Here is a 16013-nt window from a genome sequence, read left to right as displayed (position 1 = left end):
AGACCTTTTAACAAGCATGAAACCGTGGGACTTAACTGCACATCCTGTGACCAAAATACACATGTGGCTTATATTTAAGCCAGGAGAATGTTTTCAGATTACTTTTTGATACTGTGTTTGTGTTCAAAGTTTATGGATTATTATGACTTAAAATAAACTTTTTTTTTTTATTTTTGAAGATGCTTTGCTCCAAATATCGCTCTAGCTCTTTTTTTGCATATACTGACTTGGCTGCTGGGTGGTATAAACAAGAATTTGAATTCTTGTTTGGGTGTAGTGGCTTCCCCTCCCCAATATTATCAACTGGAGGGATTCTCTTGCATTTTAGCCTCAATTTTTCCTGCACTCAACTCTAATGAGAAGACTCCAGTTGGAGTCAAAACAGTTCACTTGTTAAAGATACTGAGGCTTAACCAAGCCAACTTAATAAATGCAACTAAGACTCTCAAACAGGATGACTAATCCTATAACATCTTCTCAAATTCAAACTCTTGGACAATTCTGTCATCCACTTAGAAAGCCCACCCTCTATATAGCTGACTAAAATCCTTAGGGAGTGAGAGAAAATAATAATGCAGGTCATTTCCCTACCGTATATAGTAACCATGCATCTAAATTTGAGACATAGTTTGTTTAGTCTTGGTTTACCATGTTGCCCAGGGCCGGCTCCAGGCACCAGCATCCCAAGCTGGTGCTTGGGGCAGCAGTCCCTGTTGTTTTGCCCCCAAGCAGCGTGCCAAATTGCCACGGCAGGGGCAGTCTGTGTGCCTTGAGCGTGGTAGGCACGTTTCCACAGTGGTGGCAATTCGGCAGTAGCTTCTATGTTTAGAGGTCCACGGCACCTTCAGCTAAACATAGAAGCTTCTGCAGCTGAGGAAACACGCTTGCCGCCCTAGGGGCGCACAGACTGCCCCCACCGCTTGTGGTGGCAATTTGGCACCCTGCTTGGGGCAGCGAAAACTGTAGAGCCGACCCTGATATTGTCTAAACCACAACCAAGCTCAGCCTCCTGAAGCTGTGTAGGCAGAGACCAGAACAAAAGTCAAGAATAAAACCTCTTTAGCTCCTTTTAACCTGCACCAACAGCCCACTGAATATTGTCATAGACAACACTATATCTGTCTAAATCTTTCGACTGAAGGTGCCCTTAACCAAGGGTTACTGCAAACAAGCTTGCTACCTGGTAGGTGTGTCTCTCTCTCAATGGTTTAGATTACAACTATAAATGCTGTAATGAAGTGTTGTTACAGGAAGGATGGGGTTTGCTGTTAACAATTCTGGCATTTCTTAGAACAAAAAATAAAAAGCAAAATACAAATTCAGTTAGCAGTGAATCAGGCCCTATCACGTGTACTAGTAGAGTGTTGGGGGAGGAGAGAGAGTGGGCTTGGCATGACTCTCCCTCAACCTTGGCTAACTTAATTTTAAATTTTAGAACAGAAGCAGGGTTGACATGTGACCAAAAAAGCTTAGCAGGCTGCACCAATATTGGAAAAGGTGAACTGTCACACTAGTGCTACATACACTGCTAGCACCATACACATAAAGCAAACTTCATTGGCACTTGGGTTACTCTTTATATTGAACAATTCCTGGGTGATCCTTTTCTCTTAGTCCTGATCTTGGGGAGGGTTTCAGGGGGTTGTGGAGAAAATTCTAAATTGCCAATGCCTGCAAGTGTTCCACTTATCAAATAATGGCAATTAAAAGTCATGAATGTTTCTATTCAGCATAAAAGCTTTTGCCATCTAGTATTTTGATTTTTAGCATTAGTGATTTCTAGGGCAACATGTTAAGCACAATCAACATGTTGTTATAGCTTTTTTAATTCTTCCAGATCACAGATTAAAAGTGATTTTTGTTCTAGACATAAACATTGCCTATATTGTCTCATTGCAAAGCTCTGCTTTATATAAAAATCACTCTTTGCCAAGACTTTTGAGAGGTAGTTTGCCCAATCTTAAGATCACTGTTACTGTGTGAACTCTCTGGGTCTGATTGCTATTTACACCACTTGACAATTTATACTTACTTTAGGCCTTTCACACTGCCAGAGTGATGTAAAGTGGCCTTGGCATAAAAGAGATTTAGCCCTTTGATTGCAAACACTTTACACATCATCTGCAACCTTATGTAATGCAAAGGCTAGTCCTATGTTTTTAAATAGCACTATTAGAGTCCTGCTAATCTTTACATTACAATAGTCTGCAAATAGAAAAAGAGATTAAATATTTTGGAAATTAGGTCTTTTTTTAAAAACTAGACTGTGATATTATTCTTACATGGGGTTTAAGCAGTAACTGCACTTGCTCCCAATCTCTTAAATGAAGTGTCAGCCATACAGACTGCTCTAATCTATAACAATTTCAGTGCTTATGGTTGCTATGTTTGGAGAATACATGGCTATATCCTAGTGTAAGTCCAAGATTGCACTTGCAGCATAGTAACGTTCCTTTCTCTCTCACTGTTGGCCAGGTTTGGGCCATACTGCAGCAATTTGTGTTTGGAGATAAAATGACATCGCTGTCTTACTACGTCAGGATCTGTCCAGAGAACTTGGGACAGATTCTCAGCTGAGGTAAATTGTGACAATATAAACTAGCTGAGGGTCTGCCCCAAACAATTTTAGCATTGTAACTAAACAGTAGGGCCGAAGGGTAATTTAAAAAAAAAAGCCAAAATCCCATTTTCAAAACCATAAGATACTTTTGAAATTTTTATCCAAAATTTTCTAAAGTGTTAGTGCTTTTGAATGCCTAATTCATTAAAGGGACCTGATTCAGAGAGCAGGTGCTCAGCCCTTTATAAAAATCAGACCCTTTTAAAGAGTCTCAAGTTAGGCACCTACATTTACTAGTCATTTTTGAACATTTTGCGCTGTGTACACCTTTTAAAAATGCAGATGATCAAACATGTTGCACTCTGATCTTTCAATGGAAGGCTGTGCTTGCTGTTTTTCTAGATGTAACATGAACTACCAGAAGCACCTGTCTTTAACCTATTTAAAGTCAAACTTACTCAGTTTCACAGCATGTCAAATGTCATATTTTTGAAATATGCTGTTATGTTATATGAAGGTTAATTCCTGATTAAATATGACATTAAGGAACATATTGAACTGATTTCTGATTGAAATGCAGAAACCTTTTTAACTTAAGGTCATAGATGGGTAATTAGCAAGACAAGGTGGGTGAGGTAATATCAACAGAAATTGGTTCAAAACAAGATGTATTATCTCATCCAGCTTGTCTCTTCAGTATCGCAGGACCAACACAGCTACACTACCACTGCTTATATAGATGGATAATGCTTAATTTGAAAGTAACGACTCTATGAATAAGCAACAACTGCACAAACCTAATGTAATTAATTCTGAAAACTGAATTGGGGAAAATAGGGTTATTGTTTGATTGATGGAAAGAATATTTCAGCCTATTGATTTCCATTTGTCTTCGTGAAATTATACAAGGGTCAGAATATTTTTATCAGCTGAATAGTAGAAAGAAATTTTACTTTCTAATTTGTTTTAAAAAACATAAAACAACTGAACAGCCCAGAACACTTAAAATTTTTTACTTTCAACATCCTGTACTTTGTTTAGACTTTTTCTAGGAATTTCTTTCTAGCCTTTGAGAGATCACATTTTGATAGAAGGTTGTTCTGCTTTGCATGTTAGTTTCTATCTGCAGCACTTTTTTTATATTACTCCCTTTGATGACTTGGAGTGTTTTATGAGAAGTACTGGAAAAAATACGTAGCAATTTAGAGAAAAAAAATGTACTCAAGTACCTAAGTCACTTGTGAAAACGAGATTTTTGTACTTTTGAAAATTTTACTCATTGGCACCATTCATCAGGAGGGACACCATTTGAGGATTCTATCACAGTGGATTTAGGTCAACATTTGTAAACCTGGATGCCTAAATTAGCCCCCTAAATCTGTATTTCAGCTTCTAAATAACACCAGATTTTCAAAAGTGCTGAGACTTTGCAATTACTATTGATTTCAACGGGAACTACAGTGCTCAATACCTCTGTAAAATCAGGCCACTTTTACTTCCTAAATATGGATTTAGGAGCCTAATTGCAGAGAACCAGATTTGAAAATGTTTGCCTTAATACACACCTGATATTAATTAGCATTGTCAGATGAGGCTAATATGGTGTTATGTTTAGCTTACGTGCAGCCCCTAAATGTAAGTTAGGGAAAAAGTTTGAAAGCACAAAAAAGAACGAAATGTCAAAGAGGTTCAAACTCAACTTTAATCCATGAATATTCTGGCAATGTTTCAGACATGAAAAGATGATCACAAATATTGGTTTTGGTGTATTGTGGTGTGCACTGTTTAAAAGATAGTGTTCCACCCTAGAAGTGGTTACAGTTATTCCTGGCTGCAAAACACGTTAGGATAAAAGGCTCTGTGTTAATGTAAAGGACCCCCTCCCCCCCCCGTAATAAAGATGGGGTGGGTAGCTTTGGATAGCATTTGTTAATATAAAGAGTTTTGTTTGCCAGGTGGTCTCTATTGTAAATTCTCTATGTCAGGCTATACATCCAGAATGCACTGCAAAACATATACAGATTAGTGGCAAAGATTCTTGAAGTTTATTAGTTGCAACCATTAGAGTGATAGATTAGGAGTAAGGGAACATAACTGGCAGCAAGTTTAGAGAAGGTTCATTATTATGCTGGCTTGCCTAGCTTGTTTAATAATGTCATATGAAAAATGTTATATGAGAAGTTTGATGAATAATGCAGCCTTCATTAAGTTATGTAAATGAATGTAACTTCGTGGGTGGGTTAAAGATAAAATATTTCACAAATCTGTCTCCAACCAAAGAATAAGAGCAGCACAGACAGTTTTTAATGAGTTTCAGATTAAAATATATAAAATCTGGTGGACACTTTTGTAGGATGACACGGTACTAGGGTGACCACATTTCCCAAAGGGAAAAAAGGGGCACCATGCAGGGCTGGCCTGAGCCTTTCTCCTGAGCCCCTCTCCCCATGCAGGGGACAGGCATGGCTTGGGAAAGCAGTGATGCACATACTAGGTAGGGTGACCATATTTCTCAAAGGCTGGAGCTGGCATTGCTGCTTGCCCAAGTCCTGTTTGCCCCCCACTGGAGCCCAGCGTCCCCCCAGTGCATAGGGCTGGCAGCGCTGCTCCCCCCACATGTTCCTCCACATCCCACTCTTTTACTAAAGTGGGCATTTCTCCCCTTTGCTCTTGCCAACTGATCAAGGGGGCAAATATCCACTTTTGCCAAAAAAGTCAGGATGTCTGGAACAAGGCTTAAAAAAGGGGGTGTCCTGGCCAAAACGGACAGTGTGGTCACCCTACACAGTACAATAAAACCTCAAAGTTATGAACAGCAGAGTTACAAACTGACCGGCCAACCACACACCTCATTTGGAACTGGAAGTACAGAATCAGGCAGCAGCAGAGACAAAAAAATAAAACAAAACTCCACAATCGAATCCAGTATTATGTTAAACGTAAACTACTTAAAAAAAAGGATGGGGGTGGGGCTGGGAAGTTTAAAAAAAAATTTGTCAAACTAAGGAAACTGTTTCTGTGCTTGTTTCATTTAAATTAAGATGGTTAAAAGCAGCATTTTTCTTCTGCACAGTGAAGTTTCAAAACTGTATTAAGTCAATGTTCAGTTGTAAACATTTGAAAGAACAACCATAACGTTTTGTTCAGAGTTACAAATATTTCAGCGTTACGAAAAACCTACAGTTTTAATGGAATTTTACAACTGTCCTTTTAGTTGCAGTATGAGCAGCTAATATATTAAGTATATTCAATTAATAAGGGGTATTGTAAGCTCCTTTTATTAGTATCCTCTTATGAGTATCCGCATTATTGATCTGCTTGTGTCTTTTTGTGCAATTTTAGTACCTTAAACCAATGTGTACCTTATAGGCCCAAGGGATTATCTGATTTTATTTAGTTATGTTAATTTATAACCAATTTAAAAATGAAAGTGTCTCTCGTGCTCTAACCACCTTTGATGCACTTAAAATTACAAGGACATAAAAGATAACACCAGCAGCTTCCTCTTGCCCCAGCATTAGAAAACAACTAACCAAAGCTGAACGCAAGTCTAGACAATGTGCTATCCCATCTGACCCACAAATACCGTCCCTTATTGCACTCCTCCCACCACAGACTTTTGCTAAAGAGGTGGGCTTTACAGCATCCCCCGAGGGTCAAATATTTTGGAGCTTTTTTGGATCAAAGGGGGAATAAAATTCCAAAACTGAGGGTCCCTTGAGAGAGAACAACAAAGCCACCTAAGGGCAGCCCCCTTTGCACCCATTAGGGTAGCAGGCAAGTCAACAATGTCAAGATCAATGGAAGCTGATGGATAGCAAGATCAGTATCGATTCCTGAGCCCAGATTCTTAACTATGGCCTAGGAAAGCTTCATGCTCTTTAGCATGGGGAAGGATGTGTATATGTGCAAAGATAGTTTTAACACACCTTTGTGCTCTCTGATTCTGAAGCTTGCTCTGGCCTGATTTCATGCATTATTATTAGGGTTGGAAGGGACCTCAAAGAGATCATCTAGTCCAATCCCCTGCTCAAAGCAGGACCAATACCCAAAAAGCAGTCTGCACAGAAAATCACAATCAGCAGAATTTTTGTTAGTACCAAGCTATCTCTTCTATACTGCAAAGAGAGTTATAGTCTATTTTGATGTGTTCTAATAGATACGTGTCTCAGAAGTACACTGTATTTCTTATTATCCATAAATTATCAGCAGGCAAAAATCCTTTTGTGGACTTGTGGTTTCATCGGTTTTAAATCATTTCCCACGTTTACTTGGTTTCCTGACCCAATTGGGTGACAGAAAGCAGAAGGATAAGGTATGTTTTTCATAATAATGTTTGTATTTATATAGTGCACACTGTGGCTTAACAACTGAACTGCATTCTATCGGAAAGAATGGAGATGGTTTAATGCATTACAGGCTAGATTCTACAATGGGCTGGAGATATTAATATTAAAGTTTTTCTCTCTTTTGTAAAAATAATATATCCATGATTTTATAAGGGGCATAGCAGGCAGGGCCCACCCTCCACATAATAATGGGCATACATACCTGATCTGGCAATAGCTACTTTGTAGCCTACTTGCTCCCTTCTGTGGATTATTCCTACTTCTCGTAAGAAAAGATTTCAAGGAGTTGGGAGGAAAGTGGGGAGAAGCATGTATGTGCTTAGAGATGATGCCAGTTAGAATTTAGATGTTTTAGTCCTGTATGTTACCCCAGGTTCCAGGCATTTGCCAGAACTGGCCATGTAATGTACAGATTGTAGTTCTCTCACTACACAATGTCATCAGATTAAATGTACATTATTGATGATAATGATGCTGCTTCTAGCACAGTAGACAAGATAGTCCATGCTTTATAAATCTAGTAGTTAAAGGAAAAAGTTCATTAATCTATCACCAAATAGTTTAAATTAATAGCATCTCATGACCTTTTTGCTCATTGTGTGAAATTAAATGGATCAGATTTGTGATATTTTTATGGGAACCTTTACTATGGTTGGAGCTGGGATGGTATTGGTCATTCAAATTAACTTATTAGATACCTATTTTTGAAAAGATTTCAAACTTCAACCATGTAGAAATACAGGGAAATGTATTTTTTACAGCATGAAACTACAGTCTCCTAAAAAAATTACATTATAAGATCATGTTTTATTTTGTTGTCCTATTGTTTTGCTTAGTGTTGTATATGTTTCTTTTTTTAGCAGTGGCTGGCATGTGCTTATTATCAATACATTTAGAGGGCAAAAGAAAAATCAGAGCATGCAGATGGGGAGACATGAAAATCTTTGCAAAGTAAAATGCAGATTATGAGGTACCATCAATTTATTTTGGTGATCCCTAGGGCCATTGCTCTTTTCACCTTTTATTAACCTGCTAAGAGATTAGTCCTTGCCAACGAAAAAGGAAAGACCAATGCACAACATTCTTCCCCAGGATTGAGGTCACAAAGAGGGGACATGTCCTGAGTACAACCCCCAAAAAGAAACAGAACTCTGACGGCAGTTACACTAGGTTGCCATTACACTTAACTAGCGCTACTGTGATTTACTGTATCAGCTCTACTGCTGACACCTTTATGTCCCTCCCTCCTATCCCAGCAGGCCACAGAGACACAGTTCATGATAGATGCTGGTGAACTTTTCCTCTGATCACCTTCTGAAGAACTTTCCCATAATCTATTGTTTTCCATCACAGTGGAAAACAAAACAACTTTTTTCTTTACTTTCAGTTACCAGCTATTTTGCCCTAACTTTAAAGCAATGTACTAAATTTATTACATCAGTGTGAAAGAAGTTTTAAACTCTTGTCTCTTTATCCCACTCCCTGAACTTAACATGGTCCAGAGTAAATCAACGTAATTGCTGTTAGTCTTACATTGTTGCAGGAATGTTTTATATTCCATGTTGTCAGTTACTTAGAACAGTTAATTGAAATTGGAAAGATAAAAAGAGTAAAGCTACAGTTAAGATGTTATAAAAACCTAACATTAACATAAGCCTTAAAAAGGATGAAATACCTAAAAGAAAAAAAATACAGCTGTGTAAGCAAGAGGAGTATTTCCCCTTATTGACAATATGCAAATAAATGACCCTATTCTTGATTGAGGGGAGCAGGTATTAAAGAGCTGACATGGTGTTCCCACCAGTACCTCCAAAATACCCGGCTGATCCCTGAAAAATACAGGGTTTGGTACCAAAATAATAACTGCCATGGATTCCACCTGTTTTTCTCTCATCAGCATTCAGCACCATTACCATAGCATGAAGGGAAAAAGCAAGTCATCAAAACATTAGGAGAAAACATAATAAAGAGAGTGTACTTGGAAGGAGAAAAAGGATCTCTCTCTCTCTCTCAAGTTGCTTCTTCTTAGCTTACCCTGCATCAATTAATTGCTATGGTGCTGCAGTCTGTGGATGGGATCAGCAGTGATAAACATACAAACAATCGTGTCTGGCAAACAGATTCCTCAGCTTGCACATGGTGCTGAATTAGCTAGCAGCCAGTTTGGGGAGGGGTTGTATAAAGTTGGGTGATCACCCACTATGAAGAAATAAATGTGCTCTTCCCTGCTGCTCTGGCCAGGGCCGGCTCCAGGCCCCAGCGCGCCAAGTGCTTGCTTGTGGCGGCATGCCGCAGGGGGCGCTCTGCTGGTTGCAGGGAGGGCAACAGGCAGCTCCGGTGGAGCTCCCGCAGGCATGCCTGCGGAGGGTCCACTGGTCCCACGGCTCCGGTGGAGCATGGGGCAGCGAAATGGCTAGAGCTGGCCCTGGCCCTGGCCAGCTTCATCCTTTGAGCTGCAAGATAGATTAGAGGAAATCTACACTCTGTAAAGTTTTCCAAATTTATCTTGATAAAAAGTGAGCCACACAAACCTGACTGGCCTTTAGCAGGAGTATATACTCCCGGTATATGCAGGGTAATGGACAATTTTCACCATGACTGGCTTCTCAGTTTATTGTGCCTTGAATGACATTGGTAATATTTTTACTACTAGAATATCTACCTCTTATATGGGTTACACTTTGTGCCATCATTCTCTGAGTAGGTTTATTTTGAATGGGCAGTCGTGACAGTGGGGACCCATGGAAAGGCCCAAGAAGACAAGCTCTGGTTGAGAAGAATTGGGACAGGACATAGCAGTGATGCTCCTAACAGCAAAGCAAAAGTGTGAGTACCAACCTCAGGGCAGACTGTTAAAACCCACGGCACAACCCAAACTGGCTGTGTATTTTAAACTTAGATTTCGCCAACTATCTGCATTAAGTGCAAACTCCTCTGGCACATTAACAGCTTTAACACAGAGCCTCAGATGGTCGCCTTGGGTACTCTGGTCTGTCTTGCCAGCCAGGTGAGCATATCTCTGTGATAGATGGCCCCTTACATCAAGAATCACAGCAATATTCAGGTTACTTCTAATCCCACTTACCCCAGGTCAGTTGTGCTTTAGGCTCACATCAAAGACAATGCCTGTAGCCAATCCTATAGAAAAGTGTATGAAGATTTATTGACTAGGAAAAGGAAACTGGAGAATTATTTACAAGGTTAATGCAAGCAAACATATGCACAAGAATGATTTATGGTCCTAGGTTTCAAAAGGTAATATAGGCTTCTATAATCAGCAGCTCTATTTGTCCTTTAGGGCTAACTCAGGCTAAGCAGCTGGAGATCTCTTGCTTATGCCTAGAAATACCATTTCCTCCCTCCAGAATCCAAGGAGCATGGAGACCCAAAATTCCTTTGATTTGGGGTTTTTAACCCTGTCCTGCCATGTGCTCCGAGCTGCATACTCCACTGATGGGAGAAGTCTACTTGCATGACTCATCTTCATGAGGAGGAGAGCAGAACAACAATAAGGCTCTCAGTGTAAACCTTTTGTTGACTGTTTCTCAAGCCAAGTGTAAGGAGTTTCCAGCTGTAAGATCTAACCATAGCCTGTCTGGTAGGGATGGGTCTCCTTTTTTGGGATGAGTAACAATTTCCGTAGAAAAACAGCTCTTCTCATAAATTAACATCCTTCTCCTACATTCATCCATACAGCCACAGAGGCTTACAATACAACCATTTAAATATTACAGTACAACAAGAAAGAGATATTGCAAGTAATAGTAATGCATGCAGCAATTTATAGGCATTCATCAGAGTTTAAACACTTTCTTGTCATTCTAATACCTATTTTATCAATATTAAACCCCAGGTGAGCCAGACACATTCCAGCTGTGTGTCTGTTAGCATCCAGCTGGGACACAGGGACCTTGGTATGAGTGGTTGAGTAGAATTGGGCAAAACATAGCTTTATATCCATTGTTCCACAAAATCAGGGAGGCCTGCAGTGGTGGGCTTCACTGGGTACAAAGAACAGCACTAGTCATCCTGGCCTGTCACTTAGTGTCACAGCTTATTATATCCGGCCTCACTACTGCAGCATTCTTTTTGAAAACAAAATCTACTTTCTAATATCCATTCCCTGTGTTTAAGAGTATTTCCTTGGCAGTATCCTCTATTAGATTTAACACTAATAAGGCTAGCTTGGTAGAGAAGGCAGGTGTGCACTTCCTGAAGGTTTCTTACTTAACCTTACTTCCTGCCACCATGAAAGCAGTAGCTGACTGCTAGGCAGGGCTGGCTCCAGGGCTTTTGCTGCCTCAAGCAGCAAAAAAAAAAAAAGAAAAAGCTGCAATTGTGATCAGCTCTACCGCCGCCGTTTCAGTCTTCAGCGGCAATTTGGCAGCTGGTCCTTCCCTCCGACAGGGAGTGAGGGACACGCTGCTGAATTGCTGCCAAACAGCCGGACGTGCCACCCCTCTCTGTTGGCCGCCCCAAGCACCTGCTTGCTGGGCTGGTGCCTGGAGCTAGCCCTGTTGCTAGGGTCAGTTACCCTTGTTCCAAGAGATGTGCAGCCTCACATCTGGCAGGAAAGTAAATATTTGTTTCTTATCCCAATGGGTTTTTTAAGCAAAAGTTTTACAGCAACAAACAGTGAACTAGATTCACTGGTGCATTCTAGCTGCTTTGGTGAAACAGTGTGGCTTAGGCTGCAGTAGCATGAATCAGTGAGAGCACACCAGTAAATATAACCTCACAGGCTTTAGCTGTGTAAACCATCGTACTTGGGAAAAGTGAAAGGCCAGAATCTGCTCTTTCTTACAGTGGTGCAAATCCAGAGTAGGTGACTTTTTGGAGGGGCTCTGAATGTATATCCCTGTAACAGAGAGAGATTTGGCTCACACTGCAGTCTCTTTATAAAATTCAGAAATCTTAACTCAGGCTCTCATCCTGCAAACCTGTCTGCTCCTGCTTAGCTTCATACACATGGATAGTCCCACCCTGGGGCCCTGCTCTTAAAGGTATTTAGGATCCTAACTGCCAATGATTTCAGTGGAAGTTAGGAGTCTAAATACCTTTCAGGGTCTGGGACTCAGTGTTTGGCTGCAGTTGGGGGCTCTTTTGGGGGTAACCTACACATTGTTTTAGCAGATGAAAAATATTTACATGACACATGGTACACAGGTGACCAAAATATAAGAATGCTATTGAGGGCCTGCCTTGTAATTCTGGAACCCATAGAAGTAGGGTTCCATAGAAGTAGAGTTCTTTTTGCCTAATTCTAGGCACATATCTGAAAATTCTGATCATAGTAAGCTAGTTGTTTAGTAAGAATGTTTACTGATACTATGTAAATGTACATGCTGATAGATAAATGCTCTTAGGACTGCATTACTTACATTGGACAAGTAGATGCTGTTCCACTCTGGAATCTTACCATGGTAACACACTCAGAATGATATACTGTATTGGCCATCTAAGCTCACAGTTGACCAGTAGAGAGAGCAAATATATGGGAGTGAAATTTTTATTAAGGAGTAAAGGCCCCCACTTTGATTATAACAAAATGTTGATTCTTTTATATAGTTAAAGAAAAGCATTTTGTCCAGCCATTTCATGAATGCCATCTTGATAAAGTGCACCGGGGTTAAGGAAGAGGTTCTGGCCTCTTGAGCTAGAAACATCCTGCCCCTGCAACCAACGCAGCTGGAAATAGGGCTCAGACCACCAGCCAGGCAGTTGCAGCTGCTTTCCTCCATTCTCAGTTTGTCTGAGTTGAGGAGAAACAGCTGTGCTCTTGAACCAGTAAGTGGGAACAGGTGACACTCAGTCCCGTAACCAGGGGATCTAACAGGTGGGGTTTTTGTTTGAGTCTGTTGTGTACTTGTTGGTCATTCAGGAAGAAGCATGGTTCAGTGACTTGGGTCACTAATTCTTTTTTTGAGTGGTTAAAGACTCAATGCAAATCCTGGAGAAATATTTTTTTCCAAAGGAAAGCTGGTTGAGAGCTGCTTCTATGCTGTCAAATGCTGGGCCCTTTAGCAGATGTGCTAGTAGTCAGTAGCCATACACAGTGGGGGCTTGGCTACATTAGAGAGTTGCAGCGCTGGTGAGGGGGTTACAGCGCTGCAACTTAGGATGTGGCCACACTTGCAAAGCACGGCCAGCGCTGCAACTCCCTGGTTGCAGCGCTGGCTGTACACCCAGTCGAGCCTCGGGTGTAGGGATTCCAGCGCCGGTCAGCAAGTGTGGACGCCCACCAGCGCTTTTATTGACCTCCGGGTATAAGGAGGTATCCCAGCATACCTTAGAAGCCTCTCTGGTAATCATGCACACTCCACTGCCCTGGGCTCAGCTGACCCCTCCTTTAAATGCCCCTGGAATTTTAAAAATCCCCTTTCCTGTTTGCTCAGCCAGGTGTGGAGTGCAATCAATCATTCAATCAAACAGCGACCATGCCTCCATGCCTCAAACGAGCCCCAGCATGGAACAATTCCGAGCTGCAGGACCTCATCAGTGTTTGGGGTGAGGAAGCTGTGCAAGCACAGCTGTGCTCCAGAAGGAGAAATTATGATACCTATGAGCAGATATCACAGTCCTTGCTGAGAAGGGGCCATGAACGGGACGCGTTGCAGTGCAGGGTCAAAATAAAAGAGCTGAGGAGTGCTTACTGCAAAGCCCATGAGGGAATTTGCCACTCAGGAGCTGCCCCCACAACCTGCCGTTTTTACAAGGAGCTGGATGCCATACTTGGGTGTGACCCCACTGCCAATCCGAGGACCACGATGGAGAGTTCAGATCAGGGAGAAGTGGGGGAGGGTGTAGAGGAAGCCGACAGTGAGGCTACTGGCATGGAGGGAGACACCCCGGAGTCCCAGGAGGCATGCAGCCAGGAGTTCTTCTCAAGCCAGGAGGAGGCTAGCTAGTCGCAGCAGCTGGAAGTTGCTGGTGAGGAAGAAACTGAGGAGCGTGCTCGGGGTAAGCAGATTTTTATGTTTTGGGAGAGGAGGGTTTGGGTTATGGCTGCCTGCATGCATGCCTAAACGTGGAATAGCCCATTGATTTGCTCTATCACGTCTCTGTAATCTGCCTCGGTAATCTCTTGAAAAGTTGCAGCCAGAGCGTGCGCAATGTGCTTTCTCAAGTTTATCGGGAGAGCCACCGTGGTCCTTGTCCCGGTCAGGCTAACTCGTCCGATCCACTGTGCAGCGAGGGGTGGGGGGGCCATGGCTGCACACAGGCAAGCTGCATAGGGGCCAGGGCGGAATCCACATTGCTGTAGAAGACCCTCCCTCTCTTCCCAGGTAACACGCAGCAGTGATATATCTGGCAGTAGGAAACCCTGTTGAGAATTTAGGGATACTTGAGTGCAGGGCGCCAGGTTTGCGTTCCCCCCCCAGCCCCGCGGTGCGTTCCAGTCTCCACACCCCCTTCCCAGCAGGCAGCCAGCCCCGTGGTGTGCTCCGGTCTTCCCCCCCTTTCCCAGCAGGCATCCAGCCCTGCGGTGCGCTCCGGTCTTCCCCCCCCCTTCCCAGCAGGCAACCAGCCCCGCGGTGCGCTCTGGTCTTCCCCCCCCCACAGCAGGCATCCAGCCCCGCGGTGCGCTCTGGTCTTCCCCCCCCCACAGCAGGCATCCAGCCCCGCGGTGTGCTCCGGTCTCCCCACCCCCTTCCCAGCAGGCAGCCAGCCCCGCGGTGCGCTCCGGTCTTCCCCCCCCCCCTTCCCAGCAGGCAGCCAGACCCGCGGTGCGCTCTGGTCTTCCCCCCCCTTCCCAGCAGGCATCCAGCCCCGCGGTGCGCTCCGGTCTTCCCACCCCCTTCCCAGCAGGCAGCCAGCCCCGCGGTGCGCTCCGGTCTTTCCCCCCCCCCCCCGTTCCCAGCACGTAAACAGCCCCGCGATGCGCTCCGGTCTTCCCCCACCCTTCCCAGCAGGCAGCCAGCACAGCTGTGCGTTTCCCCGCCCTCCCACCAGCAGGCCGGTAGTTACGCGGACCGCCCCCCCCCCCGCCAGCAGCTCGCCACCTTCCTGTTCATTACTGTCCCCTGTGCAGGACACCAGCTACCTCCTGTACCCAGTGCAGATAAACCCCAGTGACCCATTGGTCAATTCCCCCTCCCAGGTGCACTCGGGGCAGAAACACTCACCCCATTGCTTGCCATGCCTTCGCTTCCCTGGCCTCTCTGTGTTATGTGAGGTATGTGGGAAGGATGCTACAAAAAGTCTAAAAACTCCTTCACTGTGTGATAATAAACAATGTAGCCTCTGTGTATTACATGTTTCTATCTGTTTTTTTTAGTGACCTTGACTAATGCAGCCGGATCACCGGCCTCACGTCGGTTGCAGAACTTGAGAAAAAATCCCCGAAAATCAAAAGAAGAATTGATCAAAGCAGTTATGATTCACTACAACAGAGAAAGTAGGAAGATGCAGGAATGGAGAGAGAAAATGTATGAGTGGAGGCAAACAGAAAGCAGGAGAAAGGAATTGGCTATCAAAAAAACCTCAAAGCAGATGATGAGCCTCCTGGCTCGCCAAACTGAGTCTTTCGAGTCTCTCGTAGCCATGCAGGCAGATATGTACCGTGGTAACCCACAGCCCTCCCAAAGCTCTCTTTCTTGTTCCCCAGTATTTTCACAAAACACCCTTCTCCAGCAGCCTGTTTCTTATTACCCCCAGCTGCCCCCAACACCTGTACGATCACCTACCAGCCCTGATAACTATAATTCTTACTCTGTGCACTCCACCCCCATTACCCTGCAGCATAGTAATCCTGAAGTGCAGCAGACATTGAACAGTAATCAAAACAGGACATATTCAAACCTCTGAATGTACAGTCCACCACCCTAACCCCCCTGGCCTTTTATGTACTGTACTTTGAATAAAGGATTTTATGGCTTTTACCATACGTTTTATTATTGCAGGAAGTGGTAAATATTGTACCCCAAGGTAGAACAAAGCACAGCAAAGGCACCAAACATTACTGTTGGCTCTCAGCATCAAATTGCTCCCTTAAAGCATCCCTAATCCTTGAAGCCCTTTCCTGGGCCTCCCTAGTAGCCCTGCTCTCTGGCTGTGCAAATTCATCCTCTAGGCGTCGAAGCTCGGAGGTCCATTCCTCACTG

The 16013-nt window shown here is 43.2% G+C and overlaps 1 long non-coding RNA gene across 1 annotated transcript; it reads left to right on the top strand.

The window, feature by feature from the left end:
• The first annotated feature begins 13487 nt into the window (after nucleotides 1-13487).
• Nucleotides 13488-15791, top strand: LOC127054105 (uncharacterized). The gene is made up of 2 exons (XR_007775182.1): nucleotides 13488-13869; nucleotides 15188-15791. It is a non-coding gene; the product is annotated as an uncharacterized LOC127054105 (long non-coding RNA).
• Nucleotides 15792-16013: the final 222 nt, after the last annotated feature.

The sequence above is a fragment of the Gopherus flavomarginatus genome, chromosome 6, assembly GCF_025201925.1.
Source record: "Gopherus flavomarginatus isolate rGopFla2 chromosome 6, rGopFla2.mat.asm, whole genome shotgun sequence".
NCBI lineage: Eukaryota > Metazoa > Chordata > Testudines > Testudinidae > Gopherus > Gopherus flavomarginatus.
Note: the sequence above shows the minus strand (reverse complement) of the source record. Positions and strands in the feature narration are given on the sequence as shown.